The following is a 20,518-nucleotide window of genomic DNA, read 5'->3' on the forward strand; positions in this document are numbered from 1 at the left end:
TGTGGAGTATGAAAGTAGTAATTAGTTTTATAGTTAAGGCTTCCTTGGTGAAAGAATAATTGTTGGCACTCAGAAGGAAGAATATCCAACAGATTAAATAGGACAAAATATTACCAAACAGAAAAGAGGATAATAACCTTTTTGGAAATTTGTGAAGTGCACAGGTTCAAGTATAAAAAGAAACCAGGACAATGGTGCTTGTGGTTTTTGTAACTAGCCACATAAAGACATTTTAATTTGTAGTTTAAATGGCCAGCAGCTGACATGGTTCTTTACTAATCACTACATGTAACGGTTGGCTTTTGAGGATGAATTACCTTAAGTAGACTGGAAAAGTATCCCGAGCAGAAAACTTCAGCAACTTCCCCAACAGTGTTCTTTTTAACTCCACGAAATATACCCAACTCCATTATACCTCAACATCAAGAGCAGACATAAATAAACCACTTGATTCATTTTATTGCACTGGGAAATCTAACTAGAGGTATCCCATCTCCTTCCTGAGTATCGAAGAAGAATTGGGAAACAACAATGAGGTAATAAAAGCTTTTTGGAGAAGCAAATTCAGATATTCTACACAATTGTTAATCTGACCAATTATATCTCTACACATACTGTATTGCTTGCAACATTCACTGTACTGGAGTGTGCAAAGCACAGTCACAAGTAAGTAAAGAGAAACCAAAGAAAGGTTTTACAAAATCAAAATTACTGATTACAAATAACTTTGTCAATAAATTATAGTATTGTGCATACAGACTGACTATGCCCAATTTCTGATCAGTTTTTTCTGCACATTCTAATGGAAATCTAAGCTACAATAAGTAAAAATGATGTGTAGGCTCTGGCCAATAGATGGTAGATTAGAGTAAGTTCCTAAATTCTGGTCTGTGACCCTTGGTACCTACTCTTACATAAAAAAAAACTATGAACTGAAATTAATTTACTAGCCTGAAGATATTTTCACAGTTATGGTGTAGATGGAGGCCATTTCACCTGTGCCTGTACCAGCTTTGTTTTAAAAAAAATTCCTGCCTTTCTCCCATAATCCTACATAGTTTAATAAATGATCCAAATAGCCTCTTTAATGGCTACACCGAACCTGCCTCAATCATGCGCGCAAGCAGAATATTCTACACCCTAAGAGAAAAAGCTTCTCAACTCAGATTTGCTTCTTTTGCAAAAAAAACAAACTATGTTCAATAGTTCTCAATCCTTTCGAGTGAAGACAGTTTCTTTCCATCTATTTTGCTCAATTTTGAAAATATCTATCAAATCTGCTTTTACTCTTTTCTCCAAGAGAAACAGTCCCAACTTCTCAATTTTTTTCATAATGGAAGTCCTTCATCCCTAGAACTATTCTCATAAAGCTCCTCTGTACTCTATCTAATGCATTCACATCTTTTGTAGATCATGATGATTACAACAGTATGCAGAACTCCAGCTGAGATCTAATTACTGTACTATAAAAATTTCAGCATAATCTTCTTGCTCTTGTCCTTTATGCCCCATTAACGAAATCTACAAAATTATATACTTTATTAACAGCTCTCTCTACGTGTCCTGCCACCTTTAATGGCTTATCCACATTTACAACTAGGTCTTTCTGCTCCTGTACACAATTCAAAATAGTACTTGCTTTTAAAGACAAAAAAGTTTCTCAAGGCTAAGATCACGTTTTGAGATGACACTAGCCAACACAATTGTCGTATTTCTATTCCTAATAAGTCACCAATTTTTGTACTACAAGCCTGGTTCTTGGTCATTTTCATAACATCTGAAAAGTTAAAACTAAAGAACTTCAGTGAACAGCTACACTTGCATTTTCTACTTTAAAGTCTTTATATTCACGTGCTCAAATGACAAGGGTTAGATTAGGGCTGAGTTCAGCAGCATTGGAATTTTAATTTTTTTTCTTCTCATGTTACTAGACAAGTTGATGAGGGTCAAGTGGTGTATGTTGTGTATATGGACTTCAGTAAGGCATTTGATAAGGTTCCCCATAGTAGGCTCGTTCAGAAGGTCAGGAGGAATGTGATACAGGGAAATTTAGCTGTCTGGATACAGAATTGGCTGGTCGATAGAAAACAGCGAGTGGTGGTGGAAGGAAAATATTCTGCCTGGAAGTGAGTGGTCAGTGGTGTTCCACAGGGCTCTGTTCTTGGGCCTCTACTCTTTGTAATTTTTATTAATGACTTGGATGAGGAGATTGAAGGATAGGTTAGCAAACGACACAAAGGTTAGAGGTGTCGTTGACAGTATAGAGGACTGTTGTAGGCTGCTGCGTGACATTGACAGGATGCAGAGGTGGGCTGAGAGGTGACAGATGGAGTTCAACCTGGATAAATGTGAGGTGATGCATTTTGGAAGGTCGAACTTGAAAGTGGAGTACAGGATTAAAGACAGGATTCTTGGCAGTGTGGAGGAACAGCAGGATCTTGGTGTGCAGGTACATAGATCCCTTAAAATGCCACCCAGGTGGATAGCGTTGTTAAGAAAGCATATGGTGTTTTGGCTTTCATTAACAGGGGGACTGAGTTTAAAAGCCGTGAAATCTTATTGCAGCTCTATTAAAAAAAAACTTTGGTTAGACCATACTTGGAATACTGCATCCAGTTCTGGTCACCCTATTATAGCTCTTTGTAATTTTTATTAATGACTTGGATGAGGAGATTGAAGGATGGGTTAGCAAGTTTGCAGACGACATAAAGGTTAGAGGTGTCGTTGACAGTATAGAGGACTGTTGTAGGCTGCTGCGTGATGCAGAGAAGGGCTGAGAGGTGACAGATGGAGTTCAACCTGGATAAATGTGAGGTGATGCATTTTGGAAGGTCGAACTTGAAAGTGGAGTACAGGATTAAAGACAGGATTCTTGGCAGTGTGGAGGAACAGCAGGATCTTGGTGTGCAGGTACATAGATCCCTTAAAATGCCACCCAGGTGGATAGCGTTATTAAGAAAGCATATGGTGTTTTGGCTTTCATTAACAGGGGGACTGAGTTTAAAAGCCGTGAGATCTTATTGCAGCTCTATTAAAAAAAAACTTTGGTTAGACCATACTTGGAATACTGCATCCAATTCTGGTCACCCTATTATAGGAAAGATGTGGATGCTTTGGAGAGGGTTCAGAGGAGGTTTACCAGGATGCTGCCTGGAATGGAGGGCTTCTCTTATGAAGAGAGGTTGACTGCGCTCAGACTTTTTTCATTGGAAAAAAGGAGGAAGTGAGGGAACCTAATTGAGGTGTACAAGATAATGAGGTGCATAAATAGAGTTGATAGCCAGAAATGTTTTCCCAGGGCAGAAATTGTTAACACGAGGGGGGTCATAGCCTTAAGCTGTTTGGCGGAAAGTATAGAGGGGATGTCAGAGGCAGGTTCTTTACACAGAGTTGTGAGAGCGTGGAATGTGTTGCCAGCTGCAGTTGTGGAAGAGAAGTCATTGGGGATATTTAAGAGACAGCTGGACATGCATATGGTCACAGAAATTTGAGAGTTCGTACATTAGGTTTACCTCACATGAGGATCAATGATCGCCACAACATCGTGGGCTGAAGGGCCTGTTCTGTGCTGTACTGTTCTATGTTCAAATCTGTTCATAGACTAATTTCTCCTATCTCTAACCTCCCCAGACCCACAATCTTCAGTGGTTTTAGTGCTCCTCCAACTCTGGGCATCTTTGCTTCTTTCATTTTAATTAATATCTGGATAACAACAACTAAACCAGCATTTTTAGTCAACAAAATATCTGGAAAACATCAAGATGAATAGTTATACACTAAAACCTGGTTGGATGTAAACTCAAGATTCAACCACTGTTTAAACTTCCAATGCACCCGTGAAAAATTTGCTCTTTAACATAATTAAAGTCAGTCCGAAAAGGAGGGACTGTTTTGTCAAAATCTCAATATGAAGACAAAAACATAAGACGACAGCAAAGCATCACCTCAAATAACTGATTTACTAGGAGGGAATAAACAGGTACCATTAATCTCCTTTATGCCTGTAATGCCCTATTGCTATAAATAGCTATGAAGGATCAGGTAGAGGTCATCCAATGGTAGTGTAGGCTTCACATTCAATTTGTTTCCCTTAATTGCTGATGCTAATACAGAATAACTCCAAAACATTGCAATAAAAAAGATACACAGGGTGACATTTTTGAAATCCTATTCTAACAGGTGGATTAAATATTCCATTCCTTCAAATCCAGAATATAGGATCTAAGGATCCCATATCCAAATGCTGTAATTGCTTGGCATGAATCTGCAATACAATAGTCCTCAACAAGGCATTATTTAGCAAAGTAATTCCAACTATGGTGGCAACAGGTAGAAAGAAAACAGCACCTGAGTGCAATACACTGAATGCTCATTCGAGACGAGGCAGAATAGAGGACTTTCATCTGCAGTTTGATAGGTTTGGAGCTACTTTTAAAACTGAACTGAATTTCAGTTTGTTAACAATAAACTGAATTTCAGTTTGTTAACAAAATGAAAATGATGGGCTGAAGTAACAGATTCAAACTTCACAGAACACCAACTGGGCTTGCTTCGCTGGAAGATACTCATCTGCTCTGTCATGTAATTATTTATGGGAAGGAGCATGATGTTTGAAACTGAAAACATGGACAGAAAACAGAGACAGATTCCTTCAAACTAGAATCAATCCAATCAAGGGATCTATTTGGAGTGATCAATAGATTGTCCAGAGGGTATGTAACAACCATGGGCAATTTGCAACTGAAGATACCTGGCCTCAGATCAGTTCGAAAAATGCACATACCTTGTGACTGGCTATACTTCAGAAAACTGACTTCTTCCGAATGTTGGCTGGATTGAAAGGAACAGCTTGCAGTGAATAAATTCACTAAGCAATGGGCTGAAGGGGCTGCTTCCACATTGTAGGAAATTCTAGAATTCCAATATATGGTCCAAAGTTCATTATGTTGCTTTAAACTGATCTTACTCGTACATTTTTCCTATCCATTATAACATTGCTTTCAACCCATTTCTTGGTTACTGTTTTATGGAAATCTGAAAACTTATCACTTCAAGTGCAAAATTTTGCTTTCTACACAACCCAATGACACGGACATCACAGTGCAACAGCTAGAATGGAGCAGATTGAAACCACCATATTTTATCTCTACAAAATAAATCAGTTGCCTTGACTCTGCCTTTTCTTGTCAACTCTAACATCAGTGCATGGATTAAAAATTTAAAACAAACAAGTAACCAGGTCTATAAAACCTTTCCTGGGTTTAACACAAAGATGAGAGAAATACTAAATGAATACTTTGCATCAGTTTTTACTGTGGAGAAAGAAATGGAGGCTAGAGAATAAACTTTGATGTTTTAAAAACAGTGCACATTCCAGATGTAGCAGCTCAGGAGGTCTCAGAGAATATAAAAGGGTGGATAAATCTCCAGGACCTCATCTAATGTATCACAGAATATTGTGAGAAGTAAGGAATAAAATTCCCCTTGCAGAAATATTTGCATCATCTATAACTACTGGTGAGGTGCTTGATGACTGGAGGATGACTAATGTTGATTCTTTGTTTCAGAAAGGTTATAAGGAGAAACTGGGGACCACAAAGCGGAGAGTTAGACTTTGGTTGTGGGTAAATTGTTGCAGGTGATTATACAAGACAGGATTTATGATCATTTAGATAGGAAAAAATTAATTAGGGATAGACAGCATGGTTTAGTGCAAAGAAAATCATGTCTCTCAAACTTGATTAAGTTTGAGGAAGTTATCAAAAAGGTTGATGATGGCAGAGCAGTAGACATTGTTCATTTGAATTTTATTAAAGTCTTTGACAAGATTCCGCATGATAGACTAATTAGCAAAGTTAGGTCACATGGGATTCAGAGTCAGCTTGCCCATTAGATACATATTGGCTTATGTAGGAGACAGAGTAATGGTGGAGTGTTGCTTTTCAGAATGGAGGCCTGTGACCAGCAGTGCTCCACAAGGATGGATTCTGGATCCTCTTTTGTTTGTCATTTATATCAATGATTTGAATGAGAATAGAAGGCATGGTTAGTAAGCTTGCAAACGACACCAAAATTGGTGGCATAGTAGACAGCGAAGGTTTAAGATTACAAAGTGATCTTGATCAAATGGGTCAATGGGCTGAAAAAAATAGCAGATGGAGTTCAATCTGAATGAATATGAGGTATTGCATTTTGATGCAACAAACAAGGATAGGCCTTGTGCAATTAATGGTTGGGCCTTGGGTAGTGTTGTACATCAGAAAGTGGAGGTGCATAATTCTTTAAAGTTTGTGTCACATCTAGACAGGGTGGTTAAAAAGGCATTTGGCACACTTGCCTTCACTGCTCAGTCCTTTGCGTATCAGAGTTGGGACGTTATATTGAGGTTGTACAGGTCATTGGTGAGGCCTCTTCTGGAATACAGTATCCAGTTCTAGTGGCCCAGTTATAGGAAGGATAGTATCAAGTTGGAGATGGTTCAGAAGAGATTTAGCAGGTATGGAAGGTTTGAGTTGTAAAGAAAGGCTGGGCAGGCTGGGACATTTTTCCACTGCGGTGTAAGGGATTGACAGGTGACCTCAAAAGTTTATAAAATAATGAGAGGTATTGACAGTTGATGGTAGTTGTTTTTCTCTCAGATGGGGAATTTCAAGATGAGGGGGTACATTTTTAAGGTGAGAAAACAGATTTAGAAAAGGCATAAGAAGCTTTTTTCTAAAAAAAAAGAGGGTGATTCGAGTGTAGAATGAACCTCCTGAGGAAGTGGTAGAATTACAACATTTAAAAGACATTTGGATGAATACGTGAATAGGAAAGGTTTGAAGGGAAATGGGCCAGAAGCAGGCAGGTAGGACTAGCTTAGTTTGGGATAACATTTGGCATGGACTGGTTGGACCGAACGGTCTGTTTCCATGCTGTATGACTCCATGATTCGATAACTATGACTCTATACCTGATAGGTAACTATTCACGCAGTAGGTGGTGTGTGTATGGAACAAGCAGTCAGTGGAAGCGGTGAAGGTAGCTACAATTACATATTAAAAGCATCTGGATAGGTACATGCTGGCAAATGGAATTCGGTCAGGTTGGTATGTCTGGTTGCAGATGAACTGGACCAAAGGGCCTGTTTCTGTGCTTTATGACCCTATGACTCAAACTCTAGGGACGCAAGCAATTATGATGAGACTCAGAGAAGAAAAACTTCAGACAAGATGGAATGACAGAGTGATGAGGGACAATAATTTGATTCCCTGTTGGAGACAATCACTGCCTGTCAGTTGTGGTACAACTGTGACTTGCCACTTGGCAGCCAAACTCTGAATTATTGTTCAGGTGTTGCTGCAATTGGACACTGACTGCTTCAGTATTAGAATTGAAACTGATCTTCATCATAGTGGCCATGAAGCCATTGTCAATTGTTGCAAAAGCCCATCTGGTTCACTAATGTCCTTTAGGAAAGAAAATCTGCCATCATTACTTGGTCTGGCCAACATGAGACACCAGACTCTCAGCAACGCATCTGGCTCTCCACTTCCCTCTGAAGCCAATCATAATATTTTATTATTCCTTTTAAAAATGCATCCTCTCAGGATCTGGACATTAATTCTAAAGTCAATATTTATTGCGCAGCCCTAATCGTCAAGTGGACGATGCAAAATAAAAAAACATTGGTAAAGACAGCCAGTGAGAATCATTGCCAGAGTAACTGAACAAGGACTCACTCTTCAATCAGATGCACATTTACTTCCTGATAAGAACTTGGTCCAAGTAAATATGCATTATAAAAATATACATTAAATAAACTATTTGGGTAACATGCCAAAAACTAAACTTCAGTAATGATACATCTTACCCAAAATTACACCAATTCGTACTGAATTTGCATTTTTATTCTGTTATTTCCTATCAATATTGTTACTTACTCTTCACAACTCTGTTGGTACTCTATCAGAGAGTAATGACAGCACATATGACACTGAGGTTCTTTCCAACTGTACGGAATAATCAACAGGCAAAAAAGAAACTTTGTTTCTGCAAATCAGGTTTCAAGTGATCTGAAATTACAGCTCAAAACTCCTTTTAAATTTGACTCAAATGGAATAGAGGAAAAAATATTCCACAAGGTTTTTGTTCCCTCAATTTCTCTCCGATTCTTTCTAACAGGCTACAAATCTTCACTCAGAGGCTGGTCTGTTTGTAGAACTTCTCTTGAAAGTATGTTGCATGCATGGACTTAGAGAGTGTGTTAGTAATATTAGTGATTCCACCTGCAGGAGTACAGGGGTACAATTTCAAAATGGATCACATTAGGATTTTGAAACTAAATCACAGAGTCTCTCGCCACTAAATTACTTTGATTTCAGTCCTAATCGATGGCTTCCATGGAATGTTCAGAAATTGCTTCCATGGAAAAGTTATTCACTAGGTTACACTTAAAGTATGTTGCAAATGAAGATTTAACCCCTACATTCCTGACTGTTCTGAGCAGCGAAGTGGCTAAACAATTCCCCTCCAAGACACTTACCACCTTGACTTCGAAATGTTCCTTCAGTACTGCTGGGTCAGAATCCTGGATTCTCTTCCTGTCTGTATTGTGAATTTACTATAGCACATGGACTGCAGCAGTTCTAGGTGGTAGCTCACCACCTTCTCAATGGGAATTAGGGACAGGCAACAAATGCTGATCCAGTCAGCACACCCCATGTCCCAGAGTGAATTTTAAAAAGTCAATCTGTAATATTTCCGATCAGGCTAGGCGCAAATGTAAAAAGGACTACCCACATGGGCAGCCTTTAATAGCTCAAGATCAGATATAAAGAACAAGGACAGGAAAAAGGGCTAGTCACAAAATCAGAAATTGCTGGAAAAACTCTGCAGATCGAGCAGCATCTGTGGAGAAAGCAGAGTTAATTCTTCAGCAAATGTGACCCTTCTTCAGAACTTCAGAAAGGGTTAGTCATCTCCGATCAAGGAAACCTAAAAATTGCTGAGATAGTCACCCAAATCAGAGTTGCCCATAGATAGTAGGTTTCATGGTCTTAAAACATCAGTGTTCTTTGCAGCCAATTAAGTGTTTTTATTGAATGAAGTCTCCAGCGCAATTTAGGAGACATGACAGCTAATATGTGCACAAATTCCCACAAACAAATGTGAAACCAATCAGATAAAATGTTTCTGCTTACTGTTCCAAGTGAAAAATATTAGCTAGAACACAACTGAACTTGTGGCATATTATCTTACACATTTCTGAGAGAACGGACAAGTTTGAGTTTGATGCCTCATCCAAAACGCAGCAACAATAACGCATACTCTCTCAGCACGGCACTGAATGTCAGTCTAGACTTGTGCGCTCAAATCTCTGCAAGGACATGAAACCACAAGCTTCTTGTAATGATATATGGTTAGAAATATAGGTTTGATAAAGAAGTGTAATTAATAAGGTATGGCACACATGAATATTAACAATATTTAAAGATACACCGACGTTAAACATTAAGAACCCCATCGCACTTAGCAGGAAAAGCATATAGTTAAAAATTGGGCTTGGAGGCAAAAACATGTACTGTATGCTATTAATTAAATGTTCAGCACAGACAATAAAAAAAACAAATAAATAATAGTCTAATCACTAAACTTGAAAATTGAAAAGACTTGGCAATATCACACCAGTGATAAAGTAAAATGCTAATTTCAGAAGGAACACAGCAACCATTCAACTGATAAAATGATAAAAGGATTCATCACATTACAATACCTTTCGGAAATGGATAGATTACACAGAAAAAAAATCCATACTGATAAATTAGATAAAATTTTGCTTTAAACATGATGGGTATTCTATCCTTAAGTGTTGCTAGACTTTTATTGTTACTTATTCTTTGACACTCCGAGACACTTTCAGATATTCTTGAATAGTTATAAATAGGGAATGTTCAGGTGAATCTCACTTTTGTTCAGTATACTGTTCTTGAATTTTGATAATACTTCTGTGCAACATTTGTTACCTAGTACATTAACAAAATAAGATGCTTAGGAAGGCGCCTCAATCAATTAACACTCTCGAAATGCCGTTCTTCTCAAAAAAAATCTTTGCAAATGAACTCCACTTAACCCCAGCTTTTGTTTTTGATTCCAAGATTGAAATAAGGGCAAGGGGAAAGGAATGTACAGATACAAAAATGAAACATTTTTGCTGATAAGCATTTAATGATGATTCTTCAAAAATTGAACGAATAAGAGAGATGAAGCAATATAAAAATGAAGTAGATGAATGCTCACAAATTCATAAAGCAATCTTCAACAAGTAATTAAGAAATAATACATCACATGAAAATGGCAGGAAGCATTACAGAGTTGACATCCACATTTGAAAAGCAGGAGGAATAAAATTATTATAAAAACAAGTCTCTTCACTGAAATTTCAAAAGCATTAGCTTCTCAAAATAAATTTTCTCCCATTTTATTTAGAACTTTTAGATAAAATGTTGCTTTAACATAAAACTTTGCTTTAAACATTATTGGTATTCTATCATTAAATATTGCTAGACTTTTATTGTCACTTATTCTTTAACATTCCCAGACGTTTTCAGATATTCTTGAATAGTTATAAATAACACTAAACTAGAATCTATTATATTGTATTACAACTGAGTTTGACACAGCAGCTCACCTGTTCACTTAAAAATGGATCACTTGTCAAGTTCTGTAATAACTCAGACAATGCTAATTTTAATTTTTTTCTTTTACACACTTTTCTACTTGAAGTGTATCTTGTGAAAAAATCCCATACCCTTAAAATATCTAGGGCATGCGTAGCACAGCTAAGGCTTCTTAAAATTAAACAGGCTATTGGAGGAGGAGGATGATTATATTCTGCTGAAGCTTTTTCTCCTGAGGGATAATTGTGTGTTAATCTTGCAAGCCCGAAACTCTATACATTTGTGAAACTGACTAGTTTCAAACTCAGGAGACGTATGTTATCAAGGAAAAATGCCTGATTTAAGTTAGAAGTTAAAAACTATAACTCCGTACATCCTGATTCAAAAGTGCTACCAGGGGATCCATAGCCACAATTAGCTGAGTCTGTTATTCAAAAAAAATACTGCCACGAAACGTTTGTTACCTAGTACAGTAACAAAACAGGAGCTGCGGGAGGCATCTCAATCAATCAATTAACACACTAAGTGCTGTTCCTCCTCAAATAAAAATGAACTCCACTTAACCCCAGGTTTTGTTTTCAGAATATATTAAATATCACTGCCCATTTATGGTAGCTTGAGGTAGCAACACACTGCCCGAAGTTCTGAAGCATGAGGCAGAACTGAAGTGACAAATACCAGGTTTAGCACAATAAAATTAGCTTAATCCGAGTTTCAGCAACAAATGTACATGTCTTCCAAGCACCTTTGATAGTTTTTTTTTAAATCCAGATATATTTAACTATTCTCAAATTGTCAAAAAAAAAATCAAAGGTCTTTCCTTCCTATTGTACGTTGATTCTTAAAATTTTTATAGTACTTTAACCAAAACTTGTGAAACAAGCACAGTTACAATTGCGAACTTTTGTGCTGAAATTAGTTTGAATATCCAGATACTGAATAATTTCTTCCTCACAAACTATCAGTTCAAATAACTGCATTGATGTACATCATTATAGCACAGCTTGACTGAAGAGAAATCTGGATAAACACGAGAGAAAGAAAGAAAGGAAGCCATGATAGGATTAAAACAAAGATGGGAGGAGGGTCGACGTGCTGCATAAACACAGGTGTAGACTTAAAGCAAAATCTAAAGATTTAGGGGCTGGATCAAGTAGTATTTTAAGAATTTCTACTTTTATTTCATGTTTCCAACAACTTCAGGTTTTGCTTTAGTTTTATGCCTATATTTAACAAATGAATCCCCTCCCATCTCTTAATTTAATCCTATTAACACAACTTATTGATTACGAGGATGGACTAGGTGGGATGAACGTCCTGTTTCTGCGTTATATACACACATAGCTTCTTATTTAAGAGAGACTAAATTGATACAATCAACTAGCTGAGTTCAAATATGCCACTGTCTGGGAAGGTGAAAATTTTGTGATCACTTACAATGGAAAAACATTAGGAAACTTTTAAGGTGATTAAGATGATCAGAAAAGTAGCCCATTCAGCCCTTGTAGTATTTCAATCAATTTTTTAAATAAATTGCAGCCCAAAACCCCTTATAATTATTTGTGTCCAAAGTTTACTGCCTCTTATTTATTGTTATAGTCAGAGTCAGAGATGTACAGCATGGAAACAGACCCTTCGGTCCAACCCGTCCATGCCGACCAGATATCCCAACCCAATCTAGTCCCACCTACCAGCACCCAACCCACATTCCTTCAAACCCTTCCTATTCATATACCCATCCAAATGCCTCTTAAAATGTTGCAATTCTACCAGCCTCCACCACTTCCTCTAGCAATTCATTCCATACATGTACCACCCTCTATGTGAAAAAGTTGCCCCTTAGCTCTCTTTTATATCTTTCCCCTCTCACCCTAAACCTATGCCCTCTAGTTCTGGACTCCGAGCCCAGCGAAAAGACTTTGCCTATTTCTCCTATCCATGCCCCTCATGATTTTGTAAACCTCTATGAGGTCACCCCTCAGCCTCCGACACTCCAGGGAAAACAGCCCCAGCATGTTCAGCCTCTCCCTGGAGCTCAGATCCTCCAACCCTGTAAGCATCCTTGTAAATCTTTTCTGAACCCTTTCAAGTTTCACAACATGAGACCAGAATTGGGTGCAATATTCAACAGTGGCCTAACCAATGTCCCGTGCAGCCGCAATATGACCTCCCAACTCCTGTACTCAATATCCTGACCAATAAAGGAAAGCATACCAAACACCACCTTCACTATCCTATCTACCTGCGACTCCACTTTCAAGGAGCTATGAACCTGCACTCCAAGGTCTCTTTGTTCAGCAACACTCCCTAGGACCTTACCATGAAGTGTATAAGTCCTGCTAAGATTTGCTTTCCTAAAATGCAGCACCTTGCATTTATCGGAATTAAACTCCATCTGCCAATTCTCAGCCTATTGGCCCACCTGATCAAGATCCTGTTGTAATCTGAGGTAACCTTCTTCACTATCCACTACACCTCCAATTTTGGTGTCATCTGAAAACTTACTAATTGTACTCTTATGCTCGCATCCAAATCATATTTATAAATGACAAATAGTAGAGGACCCAGCACCTGGAGTCGCAGGTAGATAGGATAGTGAAGGTGGTGTTTTCCTTGTGCCACTCCACTGGTCACAGGCTTCCAGTCTGAAAAACAACCCTCCACCACCACCCTCTGTCTTCTACCTTTGAGCCAGTTCTGTATCCAAATGGCTAGTTCTCCCTGTATTCCGTGAGATCTAACCTTGCTAATCAGTCTCCCACGGGGAACTTTGTCGAACGCCTTACTGAAGTCTATATAGATCACATCTACTGCTCTGCCCTCAATCCTCTTTGTTACTTCAAAAAACTCAATCAAGTTTGCGAGACATGATTTCCCACGCACAAAGCCATGTTGACTATCCCTGATCAGTCCTTGCCTTTCCAAATACATGTACATCCTGTCCCTCAGGATTCCCTCCAACTTGCCCACCACTGAGGTCAGGCGCATCGGTCTATAGTTCCCTGGGTGGTCCATACCATCCTTTTTAAACAGTGGCACCACGTTAGTCAGCCTCCAGTCTACCGACACCTCACCTGTGACTATCAATGATACAAATATCTCAGCAAGACACCCAGCAATCTCTTCTCTAGCTTCCCACAGGGTTCTAGGGTACACCTGATCAGGTCCTGGGGATTTATCCACCTTCATCCATTTCAAGACATCCAGCACTTCCTCCTCTGTAATCTGGATATTTTGCAAGATGTCACCATCTATTTCCCTCCAGTCTATATCTTCCATATTCTTTTCCACAGTAATTACTGATGTAAAATACTCATTTAGTATCTCCCCACCCCATTTTCTGCAGCTCCACTCAAAGGCCACCTTGCTGACCTTGGGGAGGCCCTTAATGTATTTGTAAAAACTCATTGGATTCTCCTTAATTCTATTTGCCAAAGCTATTTCATGTCCCCTTTTTGCCGCCTTAAGTATACTCCTACTGCCTTCTAGTCTCAGAATTCACTCGATCTATCCTGTCTATAACCTTACATATGCTTCTTTTTCTTAACCAAACCCTCAATTTCTTTAGTTATCCAGCATTCCCTGTACCTACCAGCCTTACCTTTCACCCTAACAGGAATATACTATCTCTGGATTCTCATTATCTCATTCCTGAAGACTTTCCATTTTCCAGCCGTCCCTTCACTTACGAACATCTGCCCCCAATCAGCTATCGAAAGTTCTTGCCTAATACCATCAAAATTGGCCTTTCTCCAATTTAGAACTTCAACTTTTAGATCTGGTCTATCCTTTTCCATTATTATTTTAAATCTAATAGAATTATGGTCACTGGCCCCAAAGTGCTCCCCCACTGACACCTGAGTCACCCTCCCTGCCTTAGTTCCCAAGAGTAGGTCAAGTTTTGCACCTTCTCTAGTGGGTACATCCACATACTGAATCAGAAAAATTGTCTTGTACACATTTAAATTCCTCTCCATCTAAACCCTTAACATTATGGCAGTCCCAGTCTATATTTGGTAAGTTAAAATCCCCTACCATAACTACCCTATTATTCATACAGATAGCCAAGATCTCCTTACAAGTTTATTTCTCAATTTCCCCCTGACTATTAGGGGGTCTATAATACATTCCCAATAAGGTGATCATCCCTTTCTTATTTCTCAGTTCCACCCAAATAACTGCCCTGGATGTATTTCCAGAAATATCCTCCCTCAGCACAGCTGTAATGCTGTCTCTTATCAAAAATGCCACCCCCCTCTCTTGCCTCCCATTCTATCTTTTCTGTAGTATTAGTATCCTGGAACATTAAGCTGCCAGTCCTGCCTATCCCCGATTATGGACCAGACTGAATGCCCTCAAAATATATTAAGATAGTCTCGACCCTAACTTTTTCTTATTTTAAAGGTAAGTTAAGATAGGTGTTCCAGGTGCAATTTGATTGATTAAACTACCCAGCATTAAGCAAAACATTATTTTTATACTTGTTAAAATACAGACAAAACGAAAATAAAAGAATTGGCTTAATGGTAGCTCTTGGGAGCTTGACCCCACCCATGATTAAAAAATAAAGCAAAGGAACAGCAATGTACTGCCAAGTCAGGATGGTGTATCACTTGGAGAGAAACTTGCAGGTGGTGGTCTTTCCATCAGCTGCTGTCTTTGGCCTTTAGTTTCGGAGTCTTCGGGATAGGAAAGTGCCTTGGAGAGTTGTCATGCATTTTATAGATGATACGTATTGCTGTCATTGTGGTCAGTGGAGACAGTGAACATTAAAGGTGAGAGATGGGTTCATAAATAGAAGCATGGAACAAAAAAGCTGGGAAGAATGCTGATTTTTTTTTAAGCTGGTTAGATTCTAACCAGCTCCAGTTCTGGTTAAAATACGTTAAGAAGGTCCTTAGAGAAACAGGAGATTTATCAGAAAGGCTCAGTGGAAAGGGATTTAGTTAAAAATTAAGTTGGAAAGTCTGATTGGATATTTGAGGGAAGATTTGACCTATGAACAAGATCATTTATGAACAGATTTGGCCAAGAAAATGAAGGAATGCTTACCATTAGTTAATACATCTGTGACATCTAGTACTTGCACTGAGGTTTTGGGTAAGAAAGGCAGGAGTGAAAGGAATGTTTTTGCAGAGTACAGTAATGATCTGAATCTCACTGTCTGAGAGATGGTGGAAGCAAAAAGTCAATGACATGAAAATTACTTTAGATGGGCGCAAGAAAGAATAAATCATGAGGGCTAAGAATAAGCAGAAAAAGTGACTTGATCAGAGCATGCTGTGGAGAGCTGATATGAATCTGTTGGGCAAAGTAGCCTCCTCCTGCTGCCCATATCTATCAAGGACAGAAACCCTCATTTCTACTATTCAGTTCAGTTCTTTTGATAACATTTAGACAACGGATGTAACAAGGTCAAGAGCCAGTTGGCCTGATGGAACCCAAACAGAGCAGTGAGTTGGCTATTGCTGAGTAATTGCTCTTGATTGCACCGTCAAGACGATCTTCCATTATTTTGCAAACGATTAAGGGTAGACTGATGGGACAATAATTGGTCAGATTGGATTTGGATTTACAGAGGTTAAAGCATGGGGAAAAGAAAGTTAGAGGATGGTTTGTTCATGGTAGTAAAAGGTAAAACATTATTGGGGTTCACAACTCAGCCTCACACAGGGATTAGATTAGATTAGGTTCCCTGTTGTATGGAAACAGGCCCTTCGGCCCAACAAGTCCACACCAACCCTCTGGAGAGTAACCCATCAAGACCCATTTCCCTCTGACTAATGCACTAACACTATGGGCAATTTAGCACGACCAATTCACCTGACCTGCACATCTTTCGATTGTGGGAGGAAACCCACACAGACAAGGGGAGAATGTGCAAACTCCACATAGACAGACAGTCACCCAGAGGCAGGAATTGAACCCAGGTCCCTGGCACTATGAGGTTTCTCAGTTCTTAGCTAGATTGCTTATTAATGCTGAACTAATTCACAGTACTGTTTTAAGGCCAGGTGAAAAGATGAATGACATGCAGGACTAACATTACACTGAGATATTCGTGTCAATAGCTGTTATTACAAAATCAACAGCATTCAATCCTGTATCACTTCAAATAATAACTGTGGGGGTGGCAATGATGACTTTCAAACAAATAAAGCATTATAAATCTAAACAGTTGTGTATTTTTAAAAACCTGCACAGGATTAACCAAAAGCACGAAGCTGCCATAAAACAACACCAAAAAAAGTCAAGCTCAACATTGCTATACAATTAATTTCTATTTAGCTGCTTACTTTGCTTGCTTGCTCAGAATCCTGCAGTTTCATGTTACTGAAAAGACATTTTCTAATCAGTCAGTAATTGCTTTGTGAGCACAGAAGGAAAACTAAGAAACTGAGTAAATATTTCATGTGATATTGGAGCTCAGCAGAGGCTCTCGACACAGTTCTCTCCTCTGAATCATTTTATTTTGTTGGTGCTTTTCCTGATGGCTCGTGTAGCACTCAGTATAATTCAATTTGCTAAAATTACAAACTGCCAATAAACAGGCATTTATAAAAATTTCTAAGATAATTTTTTTTCCACAGAAGACAGAAAGCCAGCATAATTTTTCAATACAGGATCAATGTTTTTAATTACTTAGAGTTAAAACCACTACGTGTTAATTGGTATTTTTAGAATTTCACTCAAGCTGTTCTCCCAGATGCTCAAATGCACCCTGGACAGAATCAAATGAATGGAGGACAAGAAGATTTTTTTTGCATCAAGTCCAAAAGGATTTCTTTAAACTGCAAGGGGAAAATATTGGATATGACATTGATTAATGAGGGTTAACTCTACAAAAATGAGGACGAATAATAAAAGCTTAAAGTGGGTTAAGTACATTAGAAAGCAATAGGGAATCTAGTTAATAAATAACATTTATGGAACCAATTCATTTATTCCGATTCAAAGAAAGCTATTTTACAGGAAACTATTAACACACAGAGGCAAGGTTAAAATGCTGGTGAGGTGGACTCAATCCTGTAAAAGGTGTGACACAATTAGACGAGCAATAACCTTTTTGAGTGTTTTTTCTAAAGCAGAAGTGTTAATGTCCTTGTATCATGTCAGGTAAAGTACCACCAGAGAAAGCTCTCGGGATCTCAAGGCTGTGAAACTAGTGCAGGCTCGAGAAAGGAGGTCAGTGAGTTTCTGTGAAGATGGACAAAGGGATAAGACAAGGGATGTTAGACACCTCTGCCATTTTGGAACATGTAAAACGATGTATTTGACTAAAAAGACCATTTTAGAACTGGAGTAATGTACTGGCCATAGTGTACAGTGGACCAATATCGGAGATTTCTTGCTGAGGACAAAGCTCTTTGAAGTCCTCTCTGGGGTGGCAATCTTCCAAAGTATTGGCGAAATAAATGATCTTAAACTTGCACCCGAAACTCCTGAGATCATAACTATCTACCTCAACAAAATCAATTCAATGAATTAAGTATTTCAAATACCGCACCAGTATGTTCTCTCGCACCCAGCCTCTCGAATACTCTCTCTATTCCTTGCTGCTCCTTTAGACACTCTTTAAAACCTACCGCTTGACCAATAACTATGCTCATGTGAAGCATCCTATGCAATTTATTCCATTAAACCCATTACATAAAGTAAAATCAGAAATGAAAGCAGTATGAATACATGAAATCACGCTAATACTTTCTCTGCTTGAAACCTCAGTAAAATGCAAGTTAACCCCTTACTAAAAAAGATTTTTTTAAATAAAATGACTAAACTGTATTGGGACAGATAGAAAATGAAATTGCCTCAACTTGCAGGAGACATTTTACATGAATTTACAGAATTAAGCAAGAAAGACAGATGAATACATGAATAAATTCCTCACTGCAATGATCCAGGGCCTGGAGCATGGTTTCTGCCATTTACAGCACTGAATGGGAATCTATACTAAATGCAATCAATTAAAATGTTAAATGATTGTTCAATATAAACTTAGATAAATCCAGCACATTGTAAATCTACATTTTCAAACAAAGCAAACGCCAACCCGTGTAGATTATGTTTGCACACTGTATGTTACCTCAGACTTCAAACATGTAAAAAAAAAATGAAAGGCAGAGGTCAAACACTTGCAAGATTTCAAAGCAGTCAAGATAATACGAAGACAGGCCTAAAATGCAAGTATATTTGCTCATTATTGCACAGCAATTTGTCAGAATACACTTGGCTGTTGGGGCTCAGAGAACAATATAGAATTTCCAATGTTTCTCCCACTCTGCAAGCTGACATATCAAATTAAAGTTGAAGTTGCAATTTCTAAAGTAAACTAATTTCTAAACTATTTGCCTGATCCAGTTTAATCACAAAATTGAAGCTGAGGTTTATTCTTTTACTAAACACTACTTTCTGTATCCCAAGAAGTGATTTAAAAGCCATTCTGAGCCATAAGAGATACATATTCTGTTTCAAAAATGTTGTAGTTAAAGATCATACACAAAAAGGTCCTGATTTTTTGAAAACAATATTTTAAAGAATGATAAGTTGCTAATTGAGCACAAAAGCAGCCAGAAGGTTGTAGAAGAAATATCTTGTGAATTACGAATCGCCACAAGCTGTGGCAATTTCAATGTCTCCGCCGATAACATCACAAAAAGACCATCTCTTTCTTAACCTCCCCTTGAGTTTCATTACATTGCTATTAAGTTTACCACAAAGTTAAGTCTAGTAATTATCAGTATACATCACCGTTGTTAATAACTGGTAAACAACCTCTTGTCCAGTAAATAAGCAATAAGTGTATTTTATCCTTACAGGTTGCAAATTTGTTTTGTTTTGAAAAACTATTTTTTTCCCAATTCTTAGTTTTCCCACTCTCACTTTCCGCATGTGATGTGACATTAAATTAAAATTGGCAAATTCACCCTTCTCTTTAACCTCTTTGGTTAAGGTCATATGCTGGTTGCCCCAATGTTCGCCTACATTGCCAATAATCTAGTAGCAGGCGCTTGCAGAAATTCATGAACAAAAATTTTTGAAACCCAAATTTGCAATGGTCAGTCTAACAGGGAACATACCCATTCACCAATTAAAATCTAATCCTTGATGGCGAACTGTGTGCAGAACCATTCAGTATATAATACTTTAATCAAGTTTGGGTGTGAGAAATACTCGAGAGTCAAAAAAGTATCAACAATAGGCTTATTCAGCAATGTGGAAGCAATGGAAAGAAATGACAATAAGTCAGTCAATCGCCAGAACATTACTCCTGTGGTTGGGAGTTCAAAACTTACGTTAGTCAACATTTGAGAGAACAAAAGCTAGAACTGCACTGCAAGGAGTTTCATTTTAGCTCAAATAGGAACAAGGCAAAACCTCACATCCACACTATTTCACTCTGCAGAAATGTTAATAAGACTATTACAGTATTTCATTACCTAGAAGTACAAACAACTATGCTGGAACTGTTGGTTGCAAAACATCAGTGTCAATGAATACTTGTTCTTGGTCACTTCTGCAAAACTCGAGGACAACTAGATGAAACACTGCTTCAATACTTAAGGATTAGTGCTGTATTAAAACAAAACTCCATCACTTTTGGAATCTAATAGATTCCCCACTCCACCCACACACCTAAGAAACATTTTCAAATTTGATCAGTTATAGGTTGTTCCATCATTGGGGAAGAGATTGAATTTTGCCATAAAGTATAGTTGGTTACTCCTGAAGCATGCCAAGTATAACTTTTATTAAAATCACCCACCGATTCTAGCCAGTGCTGTATTTTGCAAAATTAAAAAGGCAACATTTACTAAAAGCTGTAAATGAAAATAAACTAAATATAACTACAGTATGTG

At 38.1% G+C, this 20,518-nt stretch overlaps 1 protein-coding gene across 2 annotated transcripts in view; it reads right to left on the reverse strand.

Moving 5' to 3' along the window:
* nptnb (neuroplastin b) overlaps nt 1-20,518 on the reverse strand; it is a 79,124-nt gene that overhangs the window by 47,551 nt on the left and 11,055 nt on the right. The window lies entirely within an intron of this gene.

The sequence above is a fragment of the Chiloscyllium plagiosum genome, chromosome 40 (assembly GCF_004010195.1).
Source record: "Chiloscyllium plagiosum isolate BGI_BamShark_2017 chromosome 40, ASM401019v2, whole genome shotgun sequence".
Classification (NCBI taxonomy): Eukaryota; Metazoa; Chordata; class Chondrichthyes; order Orectolobiformes; family Hemiscylliidae; genus Chiloscyllium; species Chiloscyllium plagiosum.